The following is a 13,435-nucleotide window of genomic DNA, read 5'->3' as shown; positions in this document are numbered from 1 at the left end:
ACACACACACACATATGTCCATGTTCTAACCCCCAAAACCTGTGAATGTGACTTAATTTGGGAAATTGGTCTTTGTGGATATAATGAAGGGTCCTTTTTTTTTTTAAGATTTTAGTTATTTATTTGACAGAGAGAGAGACACAGCGAGAGAGGGAACACAAGCAGGGGGAGTGGGAGAGGGAGAAGCAGGCTTCCCACTGAGCAGGGAGCCCGATGCGGGGCTCGATCCCAGGACCCTGGGATCACGACCTGAGCCGAAGGCAGATGCTTAACAGCTGAGCCACCCAGGTGCCCCTGATTAAGGGTCTTGCGATGAGATCATTCTGGGCATCCAGGTGGTCCTAAATCCCATGACTAGTGTCCTTATAGGATGCTGAAGACGAGAGACACAGAAACACAAGGAGGAGACCACATGAAGATGGAAGTTGAGATTGGAGCGATGCCAACAGCCATGAGAAGATAGAAGAGTCAAGGAAGAGAATCCCCTCTGGAGCCTTTGGAAGGAGCATGGCCCTGCTGACACCTTGATCTCACACGTCTGGAGAATTTTTGTTGTTTTAAGACACCTAGTATGCAGTAAGTTGTTACAGTGGACACAGGAAACTGACACACATGTTCGCAGAAAAAGGCAATCTGACACAATAACCACACTGGACTTTTCAAGATCTTGTCCATTAAGATTTGGTTTCCTTCTTGTTGATGGATTTCTTCAATGGCTAATTCTTGCTAGTACCGATGGTCAACCATCAGAGCAGACTACAAGTGTTTAACTCAAAATAGGAAAAAAAACTTAAAATTGAGAAATTCAGAAACACTTAATTTTCCTGCTTATTAGGAAGTGATGTTGAGTGCTTCCATAGCAACCAAGGTGGTGCAGTTAGAATACTTTCAGCTGCAGGATGATGGAAAACCCAGACCAAAGTGGCTTAAACCTCAACACTTACTGGCTCACATTCTTGAAGACCAAAGGTGGGATGGACTTCGGAGCCAGGGTGGTCAAGCTGACAGATTTCATCATCTCTCCACTCTGCCATTTACAGCACTGATTGCTTCTCAAAGCTGTCCCCCTCACTGTGGAAGGAAGGCTGTCCTAGGAAAGCAGGACTCCATGCTTCCTCTTTTAGGTCCAGGAAGAGAGTCAGAGAATGAGAGACAGAGACAGAGAAAGATGCTTTCTGTAGCTCTCTCCTTAGAGAAGGTACTTTCTGGAAGACTTCAGCAAACCTCTCCAAGTTAATTGGCCAAAACTGGACCACAGGCCTTTTTTTTTTTTTTTTAACCAATTGCTGGTAAGAATGATGGGTCATCGAAGGGGTACGTGCACCCCAATGTTTATAGCAGCAATGTCCACAATAGCCAAATTGTGGAAAGAGCCAAGATGTCCATCGACAGATGAATGGATAAAGAAGATGTGGTATATATACACAATGGAATATTATGCAGCCATCAAAAGGAATGAGATCTTGCCATTTGCAACGACGTGGATGGAACTGGAGGGTGTTATGCTGAGTGAAATAAGTCAATCAGAGAAAGACATGTATCATATGACCTCACTGATATGAGGAATTCTTAATCTCAGGAACAAACTGAGTGTTGCTGGAGTGGTCGGGGGTGGGAGGGATGGGGTGGCTGAGTGATGGACATTGGGGAAGATATGTGCTACGGTGAGTGCTGTGAATTGTGTAAGACTGTTGAATCACAGATCTGTACTTCTGAAACAAATAACGCAACATATTTTAAGAAAAAAGAAAAAGAAGAAGATAGCAGGAGAGGAAGAATGAAGGGGAGTAAGTCAGAGGGGGAGACGAACCAGGAGAGATGATGGACTCTGAAAAACAAACTGAGGTTTCTGGAGGGGAGGAGGGTGGGGGGATGGGTTAGCCTGGTGATGGGTATTGAGGAGGGCACGTTCTGCATGGAGCACTGGGTGTTATGAACAAACAATGAATCATGGAACACTACACCAAAACAAATTATGTAATATATGGTGATTAACATAACAATAAAAAATTTTTTTAAAAAGGTGTAACATAAAAAAAAAAAAAGAATGATGGGTCATCCTCAAACTCATGAGGCCCTGCACCCTGAACTTGAGGCAGGTCAGGTTCCCCACAGTCTCCCCAGAATGCATTAAATGGGGAGTAGATACTTAAACGAAATGGAGGTCTGTGAGGAAGGACAGGGAAGGGAACACTGATGGGTAGGTATTGTATATAAATGATGATGCAACAATACCAATGTGCCCACCATCCCACCTACCTTAAAATACAAAATACAGCCATGGTTGAAGATCTCTGCATTCTCCTGCACAATTACATCCCTTTCTACTCCTTAGAGTTACCTGCTATTGTAAATTTAGGGCATATCATTCTCACCGATTTCATTCTGTTTTTATATGTTTGTATGCCTAAGCAGTATGTTTCATCCTTTTATATGTTTTTAAACTTAATATAAATGGGATGTGTACATACTATTCTGCAACTTGCTTTTACTGTTCATTTTCTGATTTGTGAGATACGCCTACGGGAATATGCGAAGTTCCAGTTCTCACATTTTCATGGATGTATTCCAATGAATGGATTAATTCTCCTGTCCGTGAACATTTAGGTTGACACTTTTTTTCCTTAACTACTACAAAGAAAGCTGCTGTGAACATTCTCAGTACATGACTCTGTATTCCTAGGAGAGTTTCTCTTGGGTATACAACAGAAGTAGCCTCACTGAGTTACAAGTTGTGTAGATCTTTAACTTTCACTGTTCTCAATAGAGGCTGTACCAAATTATATCCCACCGGCTAGGTATAAGGGTTTTGCCCCTCCACACTCTTGCCAACGCATGCTGAGCCCTACTTTAAAATTTGTTAGTCTTGGGGTGCCTGGATGGCTCAGTCGTTGAGCGTCTGCCTTTGGCTCAGGTCATGATCCCAGGACCCTGGGATCGAGCCCTGAGTCGGGCTCCCTGCTCGGCTGGAAGCCTGCTTCTCCCTCTCCCACTCCCCCTGCTTGTGTTCCTTCTCTCGCTCTCTTTCTCTGTCAAATAAATAAATAAAAATCTTTAAAAATAATAAAAATAAAAAAACAAAATTTGTTAGTCTTGTAAATCTTCTTTAAATGGTCTGTCATTCTTGCTAGTCTCCAAACTCCACACGGACGGGCAACCAACCACTGTGTACTCGATTCACTCCCAGACCCCAGACAACGCTTAGCACTTGGTAGGTTTTGTGACAGAGATGGGGCAGATGCTGAGCAAATTTTTTAGGGCAGGTTCCCAGCCTCCCTCTTCTCTGCATAAACCCTTTGCTGTGCTGTTAACAATAAGGAGGGAGGGTATAGTCTAGTCACTGGGAAAATCTTGCTATTAGCTGACTCAGTACACTCATGGGATCTGGAGTGTGGAGGAAAGACTGTCTCTACCTTTGCCCTCAAACTGCCTACCAGCCAGGAGTCCTCTCTTCTCTCCTTCTCCCATGGTGCTCTGGGTACCTAAGCCCACACCTGGCCTCCTGGCCAGGGTCTCCCTCAGGTTCAGCTGTTCAGGTCCATCCTGTTTACCCTTTAACGGAGACGGGGGTTGGGAAGTGGACGGGTGAGCAGGGAGGAAGGGATGAAAAAAGAGAAGAAAACCAGCTTTCCTGGTCCCACCTTGGTGGGGAGCATACCAACACACAGATTTCAGAGCTCATAAATGGATTTGGTCTTCCCTCTGCTTTTTCAAATACCTCCTTCTACTGTCCTAATTTAGTATGGGCCAAATTCCTAGAAAAAGACAAGTGTGCACCACACCCAAGACACTGGGGACTGCATCCAGAGTTTTTGTTTGTTCCAAATCCAGCTTCCCCGAAGTGGTTCTCAACCAGGGGCAGCAGCGCCCTCTGGAGGCACGTGGAAATACGTGGTGGCATTTTCAGCAGTCTCACTGCTTGGGAATTTAGTGGGTCAGGGCCAAGGATGCCCAAAAGGAACAGGTCAGAGCTACACAGTAAGGAACTCTCAGACCTAAAATGCCAGTCCTGCCCCTATTGAAAATTCTGTGGGCCCTGGGAGGCTGAGGGCAAGGCCTGTCAAGGTCACAAGTGTGTCCCCACGGGAGCACGTGAAAGCATGGGTGAATGCAGTCTTGTATGACACCAGCTCACAGAACTCAAGTGCCTGCTTCAAGCACACACTGAAAACCAGAGTGTTAACGCATCAGTCAGAAACTGTCTAGGAATCTGAAGGGAAAATATCCTCTCTGCCAGGAAGTGAAATAGTCTTTAGATGTGGGGAAAAGATTTTGTTCTCTATCCCTGGAAAGCTATGCAATCCTATCTTGTCTCCCACTTAGAAATATGAGGGAGTCGAAAAGATACAGTCACAGTAGAAAAAAAGAAAAAGAAAAAGCATAAATGCTCTGATGCTATAAAGCAGCTAAAACCTAACATACATCAGTTCCGCGCCCCACCCCCAGTCCCCTCACCACCATCTCAGTGACCATGAATAAACATCACGCAGCAAAATTTGCCAGAGCCGTTACACGGGCTTTCAGGAGAAAGTGAAGGGAGTTCCCAAGCCCGTCTTACTCGGAGAGGGGAGAGCAAGCTACTAAGCACTGGGCTCTAGATCAGAGGGCAAGGGGTTCAAACTTCAGCTGTGACACCCAGTAGCTGAGAAACTTTGGGTAAGGTGCCAAACTTCTCCAAGCCTGTTCCCTCATCTATAAAGTGGGGATAACAATACTTACCCTATAGAGTAACATGAAGGTTCAATGAGAGAGTGAGTAAGGCACAAAGGACAGGGCCTGGCACTTAGTATCTTAACACGTTAGTACTTTTTATTATTAATTCTTTGAATAGTAACCCCAAACAGCAAGTAATAAAGCCACTGACCGCCTTGCAGAACAAAATAGACATTCAGCCATTTAAACCAAGGACATGAGCAGACCAAAAGAACACCCTGTTCTTAAAAGACACAGATGAAGTAATTTTATTCTGCCTCCAAGTCATTTTGTTCCCTGGTTGAACAACAGTGTTTGTGACTCACATTAAATTATAATTGTGTTTCTATATCCCTCTGGTGATAAATATTTCACTTTTAGGCCTATTTGCAAAAAATGAAGGTCTTCCAGCCAACTTATTCCCCATTCAAACTTTACAAATTCGTTTTTCCTCCCCCATCCTCCACCTCCCCCCTACCCCAGGCCATTGTTGGCATTTTGTTGTACGAAGGAGTAGATCTGTGCTTTATTCCAATAACTTTGAACATTGATAATAATGAAAACACTTGGCATCTGTTTTCTGTTGAAATGTGAAAGCTTCAGAGCAATATTTACAAAGCCTTCTTCCCCAACCACTGTTCTCAGATTTGATGAAGTAACACTAAAACATGACATTCCGAATCATAGTAACAAGCTGTTCTGGAGCTGCGTCAGGGCCAATCCTTTATATTTTCAAATTTATGAGTATGCTACTAGAGAAACATCACTTACCCAGCTGATCCAACAAATGCTCTCTCCTCTCGTTCACATGCAATAGTTTGGATCTTCCTGACTCAAATCCCAGTCAAAGCCCCCTTCCACACATTTTGTAGACTGGGGGTGCCATGGGGGCTATCTCCATAGTGGCAGTGTACAGGAAGGAGCACATTCATAAGTTAACCGATGTTTTAGTGACCAATCAAGGTCAGAGCAGGAAAGGTTTTTTTTTTTTTTTTTTTTTTTTTTAATCAAACTCAGGTCCCTATTCAGAAAGCTGAGAAAATTTCTCCCTGGAAGAGCATGTGGGTAGGCAGCAACTTTCACACATTCAATTACACGGATTTAAAGCAAACCCACTATCATTAAATATTACTGTGTATAGGAGACTGAATAATGGCCCCCAAAGAGATCAGGTCCCAATACCTGGGACCTATAAATGTGACATTATTTGGAAAAGGGGTCTTTGCAGATGTATTTAAGTTGAGGGTCTCGAGATGGGGAAATGATCCTGGATTATCTGGTGGGCCCTAAATGCCATCATCAGGGTCCCTTATAAGAAGGAGGCAGAGGGAGATCAAACAGAAGAGGCCATGTGGCCATGGAGGCAGAGATTGGAGGGAAGCAGCCACAAGCCAAAGAATGCCAGCAACCACCAGAAGCTCACAGACGCAGGGAATCGATTTTTCCCTAGAGCTTCGGGCGGGAACACACTCCTGCTGAACACCATGATTTTAGCCCAATGAAACCAATTTCGGAATTCTGGCCTTCAAAACTGAGACAATAAATTTGTGTTGTTTTAAGTCACTATGTCTGTGGCATTTTGTTACAGTGGCCACAGGATACTAACGTATTATAAAAATAAAAGGCACATCATAACAGAGTCAAAATTTAACACTGGGAAAAATTAAATCCAATCCTCCCTCTGTTCCTGTTTTACAGACCAGGAAACTAAACCAGAGAAGAGGCCAAGTGTCACGGTAAATCCACACACAGTGGGAGGCAGAGCTACAAGCCAATTGTCTGAGTCTCACAGCTCTTTTTAAAGAAGGGAAGTCAAGCCTCTGGCCTGCTTGGGTGCCCTTCTAACCGTGTCAGAATCTTTCCAGCATTGTCCAGAGTTGTCCAATATGGTAGCCATGAGCCGCCTGTGGCTATTTTAATTTGAATTCATTAAAATTAAGTAAATTTAAAATCTAGTCCTTCAGCCACACAAGCCACATTTCAAGAGCCCTACACTCACAGATGGCCAGAGGCTACTGAATTACGCAGCACAGGTGAACATTTCCATCATTACGGGAAGTTCTACTGGACAGTGCTAGCCCAGACACACGGAACACCTGGCCAACTTCTCAGCAAACTTAAAAACTCCAGGTTTGTTTGCTCATCTTGCATTTCCAACACCCAGTACAGCGGCTGGCCTTTCTTGGGAATCCCATAAGGACTTATACGAAGATGCAGAGTGACACCAGGGATTGTGACCCCCCCTCACACCTTCTCCTTGCTGAGTAGGGCTTTCCTGTTGGCTTGGAGGGATACTGCAATATGGGCCAACAGACCACACCCCATGCAGCTTCCTGTCTAGGCCCATCAGCAGCACAAGGAGGCCAAGAATAAGACAAGGGGGCTAGACTTTTTCAGACCCTCCCTAGGCCCAGCTAAGGTCCCAGAAGAGCCTAAAGAGCATTCAGGGACTGCTCCTAGCTTGTTCTGATGCCCCTTAGGATGCCAAGAGAAGTCTGACACACACTCTCGAGAAAATATGCGTGGCCCTTCAGAGTTCAAAAGCAATGCCATGGTCTTCTTTGATCCACACACGGGTGAAGCAGAGACCTCCATTTTATGACTGAGAAAACGGAGTTTCAAAGAAGTAAAGAGAGATGGCTTGCCAAAGATATGCAGAGAAGCCAAGATTCTAGTGAAAAATTCCAACTCTAAAAACTTGCCGTTCACACCACCACCTCTTCTTCCTTCTTCCCTAAAGACATAGAGATACGTCCTAGGCCTTCTTGAGAACACAGGATGAGTCTTGCTCACTGGTGTAGCCCAGGTGACATCTAGCAGTGCCTTGTTCAATCGATCAAATAATGCTTAAGCTTGGTTTTCACATCTCACTCTCTTCCCTAGGGAGAAGTTAAGAAGACAAATCAAGTCTAAAGGGAAATGAGACAAATACTTGGAAATGCACTTCTGAGTAGTCAACTCCAGAAACAGAGAAATGTTGCATAAATTCACTTCAGATAAGTGAGTTCCTTATACTGACACAGAAAGCTACATGCCACACTTGAGATAGGGTTTTTGGGGCAAACAGCAGGCATTTGTGCCCATATGGTCGTGTTCTAGAGGTTTTTTCTAACACACACACACACACACACACACACACACACACACACACACACACACACACACACACACACACACAAAGTTAGGATTCTGTGGACACTCACAGTGTTCCAAGAACAAGATATAAACCTCACCACGCCTGAAATGCGATCATTCAATCCTCACCACAACTCTATGCAGTAGGTACGATAATCAGTCCCATTTCACAGCTGAAGGAACCAAGGTTCAGAGAGTTTAGGTAAATTTTCCCTCCATCACTACAGCTCATCGGTGACATAGCTGGGATCCAAATACAGTCTGTCTAATTCTAAACTCCTTCCCATAGCAGTACCTTGGCTCTCAACAAAGTCTGAAATAGACATTTTGGATTTATAGGAATTTGTCATGGAAAATAAGGTCTGGAGAGAAAAAGAGCCTTCAGAATAGTTATGAGTAGGGTTCCATGAGGATGGATATATATACGTATCTCATATTTTGAACGTATTTCTTTTTTTTTAAGATTTTATTTGACAGAGAGAGACACAGCGAGAGAGGGAACACAAGCAGGGGGAGTGGGAGAGGGAGGAGCAGGCTTCCCCCCTGAGCAGGGAGCCCGATGCGGGGCTCGATCCCAGGACCCTGGGACCATGACCTGAGCCGAAAGCAGACGCTTAACGACTGAGCCACCCAGGCGCCCCTTGAACATATTTCTAATTCCACTCATAGTGTTTCAAACATTGTCAACATCTGTTGAGTGTTGTTTTTTTTTTCAGGCTGCCCTCTGTTTTTAGCAGAAAAACCCAGAACCCATCAGAATCAATAAAAATCAAAATAAATCCTACCTAGGAAAAGAACCACCAACGGTATTGAGTCCTTTTCTCAGAAAAGTACATATTGATGACATACTATATTTCTGGATGAAATTGCTTCTTGACTCAAAGAATCTAAGACTCTTTCAAAAAAAAATTTTATTATGGAAATTTCAAGCATTCAGTAGAGAGAAAAGTATAATAAACCCTTATGACTCCACCTTTTATTTCAACAGTTATCCACTCATGGCCAATCTTGTTTCATCTAATCCCCCTACACTCACTTTGCTGCTATTTTAAAGTAAATCCCACACATCTATCACTTCCCCCGTGAATACTTCCATAATGCGTCTTTAACTGAGGACACCTTTTTCAAGGTAATCATAATCCATTATCACACTTAACAAAATTACACTAATCTCTTATCATCTGAAACAAAATCAAATTTCTCCAACTGTCCCCCAAAAATGTCTTTTTTGCAGTTGGTTTGTTCCCATCAGAATCCAAGCAAAATTAATATATTGCATTTGGTTATGTGTCTTGAGTCTCTTAATTTTACACCACCCTCAAACCTGAACACAAAATGGATTTAAAACTTAAACATAAGACCTAAAAATGATAAAACTCCTAGAAAAAAATTAGGAAAAAGCTCCTTGACAGTGGCCTTGGCAACAATTTTCTGCAGATGACAGCAAAAGCACAAGCAACAAAAGCAAAAATAAACACGTGGGACTACACTGAACTAGTAAGATTCTGCATAGCAAAAGAACAATCAATAGAATGAAAAGGCAATCTACAGAATGGGAAAAAATATTTCCAAGCCATAGAGGTGACAAAGGGTTACTATCCAAACCATATAAGGAATTTATACAACTCAAAAGCAAACAAAAACAACTGAATTAAAAAATGAGCTGAAGATCTGAACAGACATTTTTCCAAAGAAGACATATAAACGGTCAACAGGTACATAAAAAGATGCTCAACATCACCAATCATCAGAGATATGCAAATCAAAACCACAATGAGACATAGCCTCACACCTATTAGAATGGCCATCATCAAAAAGACAAGAGATAGTAAGTGTTGGGTAGGATGTGGACAAAAGGGGATATTGGCACTTAGGGATGTTAGGGATTACAAATGCTCTGTGCGTAGAGCAAACACTCCAGTGTAGCCAGGTCTAAAGTTCTCTACACAGAATGCTTCAACTTCTCAGTTCTCTACCCTGAAGAGCTGCGTAGAAAGCAAATGCCCTGAAAGATTCATAATGGCTCTGCTTTTGAGTTAAGTAAGATTTTGCTGTCATATTCAATATGACAGTATGTCCTATTAACACTCCCTCAATATATCACCAATTGGAACTGTTCTCAAAAACCTCATGTACGAAAAACAAAACAACAAAAAACTTCAGTACAGGGTGCCTGACTGGCTCAGTCGGTGGAGCATGCAACTCTTGATCTCGGGGTTGTGAGTTTGAGCTGCATGTTGAGCATAGAGATTACTTAAAAATAAAATCTTTTTAAAACATAAAAAATAGGGACATCTGGGTGGCTAAGTTGGCTAAGCGTCTGCCTTCAGCTCAGGTCAGGATCCCAGGACCCTGGGATCAAGTCCCGCATCATTGGGTTCCTTGCTCAGCGGGGAGCCTGCTTCTCCCTCTGCCTGCCGCTCCCCCTGTTTGTGTTTTCTCTGTCAAATAAATAAATAAAGTCTTAAAAATAAATAAATAAGTAAATAAATAAAACATAAAAAATAAAATAAAATAAATAATAATTTAAAAAAAGAACTTTGGTACAAAAGCCACTTCAGAAAAGTGCTTTAAAATTAACTAGAGAAGGGGGTGCGTGGGTGGCGCAGTTGGTTGGACATCAACTCTTGGTTTTGGCTCAGATCATGATCTCAGGGTCCTGAAGTTGAGCCCCCTGTCAGGCTCCACACTCAGCATGGAGTCTGCTTGAGGTTCTCTCTCCCTTCCCCTCCGCCCATCCCACTCACTCTCTCTCTCTCTCTCTCTCTCTCTCAAATAAATCAATAAATCTTAAAAAAAATTAAGTGGAGAAAAAGAACTAAGCTAGAGAAGTGGCCTACAAGACTGGAGGAAGGTCTTTAACCTCAAAGAAATAGTCACTTTATGGAAGGCAGTTACATCAGAGATAGTTCAGGTCAAAAAAAAAAAATTTTTTTTTTTTTTGGTCAGAGATTGAGCACAAGCAGGGGAAGCAGCAGGCAAAGGGAGAAGCAGACTCCCCACTGAGCAGAGAGCCCGATGCGGGACTCCATCCCAGGACCCTGAGATCATGACCTGAGCTGAAGGCAGATGCTTAACCAACTGAGCCACCCAGGCATCCCTTAAGTCAAATTTTTAATATACTCCTCTCCTGGGGATTTTACTAAATGCAACTGATGATTTGTTGAACACTACATCTGAAACTAATGATGTACTATGTGTTGGCTAATTGAATTTAAATAAAAAATTCATTAATTTTTAAAAATGCAGATTCTCAGTAGGTGTGGGGCAGAGCCTGAGACTTTGCATCTCTAACAAGCTCCCATGTGATGCTGAAATTGCTGGTCCATGGACCACAGTGTAAGCAGCCAGAGTCCAGATGTGGATGAAGACACATGAATAAAGAATGTTCCCTTACAACTCCCCTCTTTGTCATGCCCTTCCCACCTCCCCACAACCTCCCAAATCCTTTCACTCCCCACCTGTCCTCTAGGAATGAAAACTTAAGTCCTCTTAACTGTTCAAAGTACAACCATTCCTCACAAGCAGCCATCTCTGCAGGTGAAAATGTTAAGTATGGGACACCTGCTCCAGGAAATGTGGCTGATTAGATTATCTGAAAACTTTCCTAATTAAATGTACTTGAAAATACTAAAGAACATATTTCAAATGAAATTTTTAAGGCACAGCTGACCTCACAGTAAAGTACAGAAAATCTTTGGAGGCTGAACACAGAAAACCGTAAACCAAAAAGGTAAAAGCATCAGCAGATGCTGTGCATCCTAGACCAGTCCCAATAAACCTAGAAACTGAGATTTTCATTCACACACGGGACAAAGACGAAAGACACTGGGTCTGTAGGAGGCATGGTATGAGAAAGAAGAATGCCACATGGTACCAGGACCACCAAAGGGTACACTGTCTAAGAAACGGTAACTAGAAAACATCCACTCACCAGCATATGGAGACCAGAGTAAAGCCTGACTTATCTTGGGCTCTGAGAAGAAAAAAATTTTTCACCCAGAATTCATAACCATGAGTCTTCCCACACCTAAACTTGAGTAATTATTCAAGTGTTCCAGGAGTCCCTAAACAACACAATTAGCACAAAAGGTGCCTCTGAGTCAGTAACACCTCTGAGGTACCTAGCAAAGGCAAATACAAGAGCTCTCAAGGGCACAGAGATACACCCTCAAGTTGCACTGCACAAAGTCCAGTTAAATAAACCAACTAGAGATATACTAACAGTCAAGTAAAACACATAAGGAAATAATATGCCGTAAGGAAGAGACAGCAAACAAGCAGAAGTGTTAGATAGCAAAAACTTCAAATGATGGAACTATTAATAAAAACTATTAAAGAAAACTTTATTAAAAATAAAACAAAGAATTAAAAATATTTTTTAAATCTTTACAAAAATAGGTCGATCTGAAAATGAGTCAAATAAAATTTCTAGAAAGGGATTAACAGTCACTGAAATTAAAAACTTGATGGTTGTTCAAACAGCCAAGAAGACACAGCAGAGGAGCTAAAAAACTGGAAAACAGATTTGAGAAAATCACCAAGAACTCAGAGCAGAGATGTAAAGCGAAGGGAAGTCAAAAGGGAAAGAGTGTAATGCATATAACGCATGTAATGGCAGAAAGGTATTCACTACCAGGTATTACATAATCTACTGAAGCACTGGAAGGGGTGAAGAAAACTTCATCAATTCCTGAAGCCACGCTGCAGAGCTGAGTCTAGGTTCCTGATACAATTAAGAAGCTGCCTGGCAAAAACAGGGGAAACAACAGCAAATACTGCTGGCCCCATAGCTGCACCATGTCCACCACGATCCACACCAGCAAGACGAACACCGGACAGCCTCCCTCTCTCCAGCTCAAGCCCATTTCAAATTCAAGTCTCCAGAATGAATGGACACTAATTTGTTACAGCCTAACCGTAAGAGAATCTGAGAAAATGCAGTGTTCGGCTTTCCTGTTTCAGCAGTACGGAGAGGCACACGGCACAGACGTCGAGCAAGTTCACCTACCCCAGAGAGAAACTTCCTTAACCAGGCAGAGGTGTCTTCCAGAAACCTACTGCAAACACGTCACGTATCGGTGAAATGTCAGGATTGCAGTTCAGTAACAAAACCAGTCTGATGCTTCCATTAAACATTGTACCAGATGCCTGAACTAAGTGAAATTTTTTTAAGACGTGTAAGCATCAGAAGAAGCAATGTTTAATATATTCACAAGAGACATCACTGTCTACATGCAAATATCTAACATAATCTATAAACTAGTAGAACTAAGAAAATTCAGCAAGCTTTCTGAATATAAGATCAATATAAAGAAATTAACCGCATTATACCAGTAATAGTAGAGAAGAACATGCAATTTTCAAAGTACCATTTAAGAGCAAATCTAGCAAAAGATGCATGACTGTCATTTAAAAATCATAAAAATTTATTGAGAAACGTAAAAGACCTGAAAAAATGGATATACTATGTTCACAGATTTAAACAACTCAGTATCAGTAAGATGGATTAATCGTATGTCTGCAACTATTTGCGGTATAATTTAGAAACTTCCAGTACAGTTGAAGATGTATCCTTACAGCTCAACAAAATCCAAGGTTTATACTC

The sequence above is a fragment of the Zalophus californianus genome, chromosome 17 (assembly GCF_009762305.2).
Source record: "Zalophus californianus isolate mZalCal1 chromosome 17, mZalCal1.pri.v2, whole genome shotgun sequence".
Lineage (NCBI taxonomy): Eukaryota > Metazoa > Chordata > Mammalia > Carnivora > Otariidae > Zalophus > Zalophus californianus.
Note: the sequence above shows the minus strand (reverse complement) of the source record.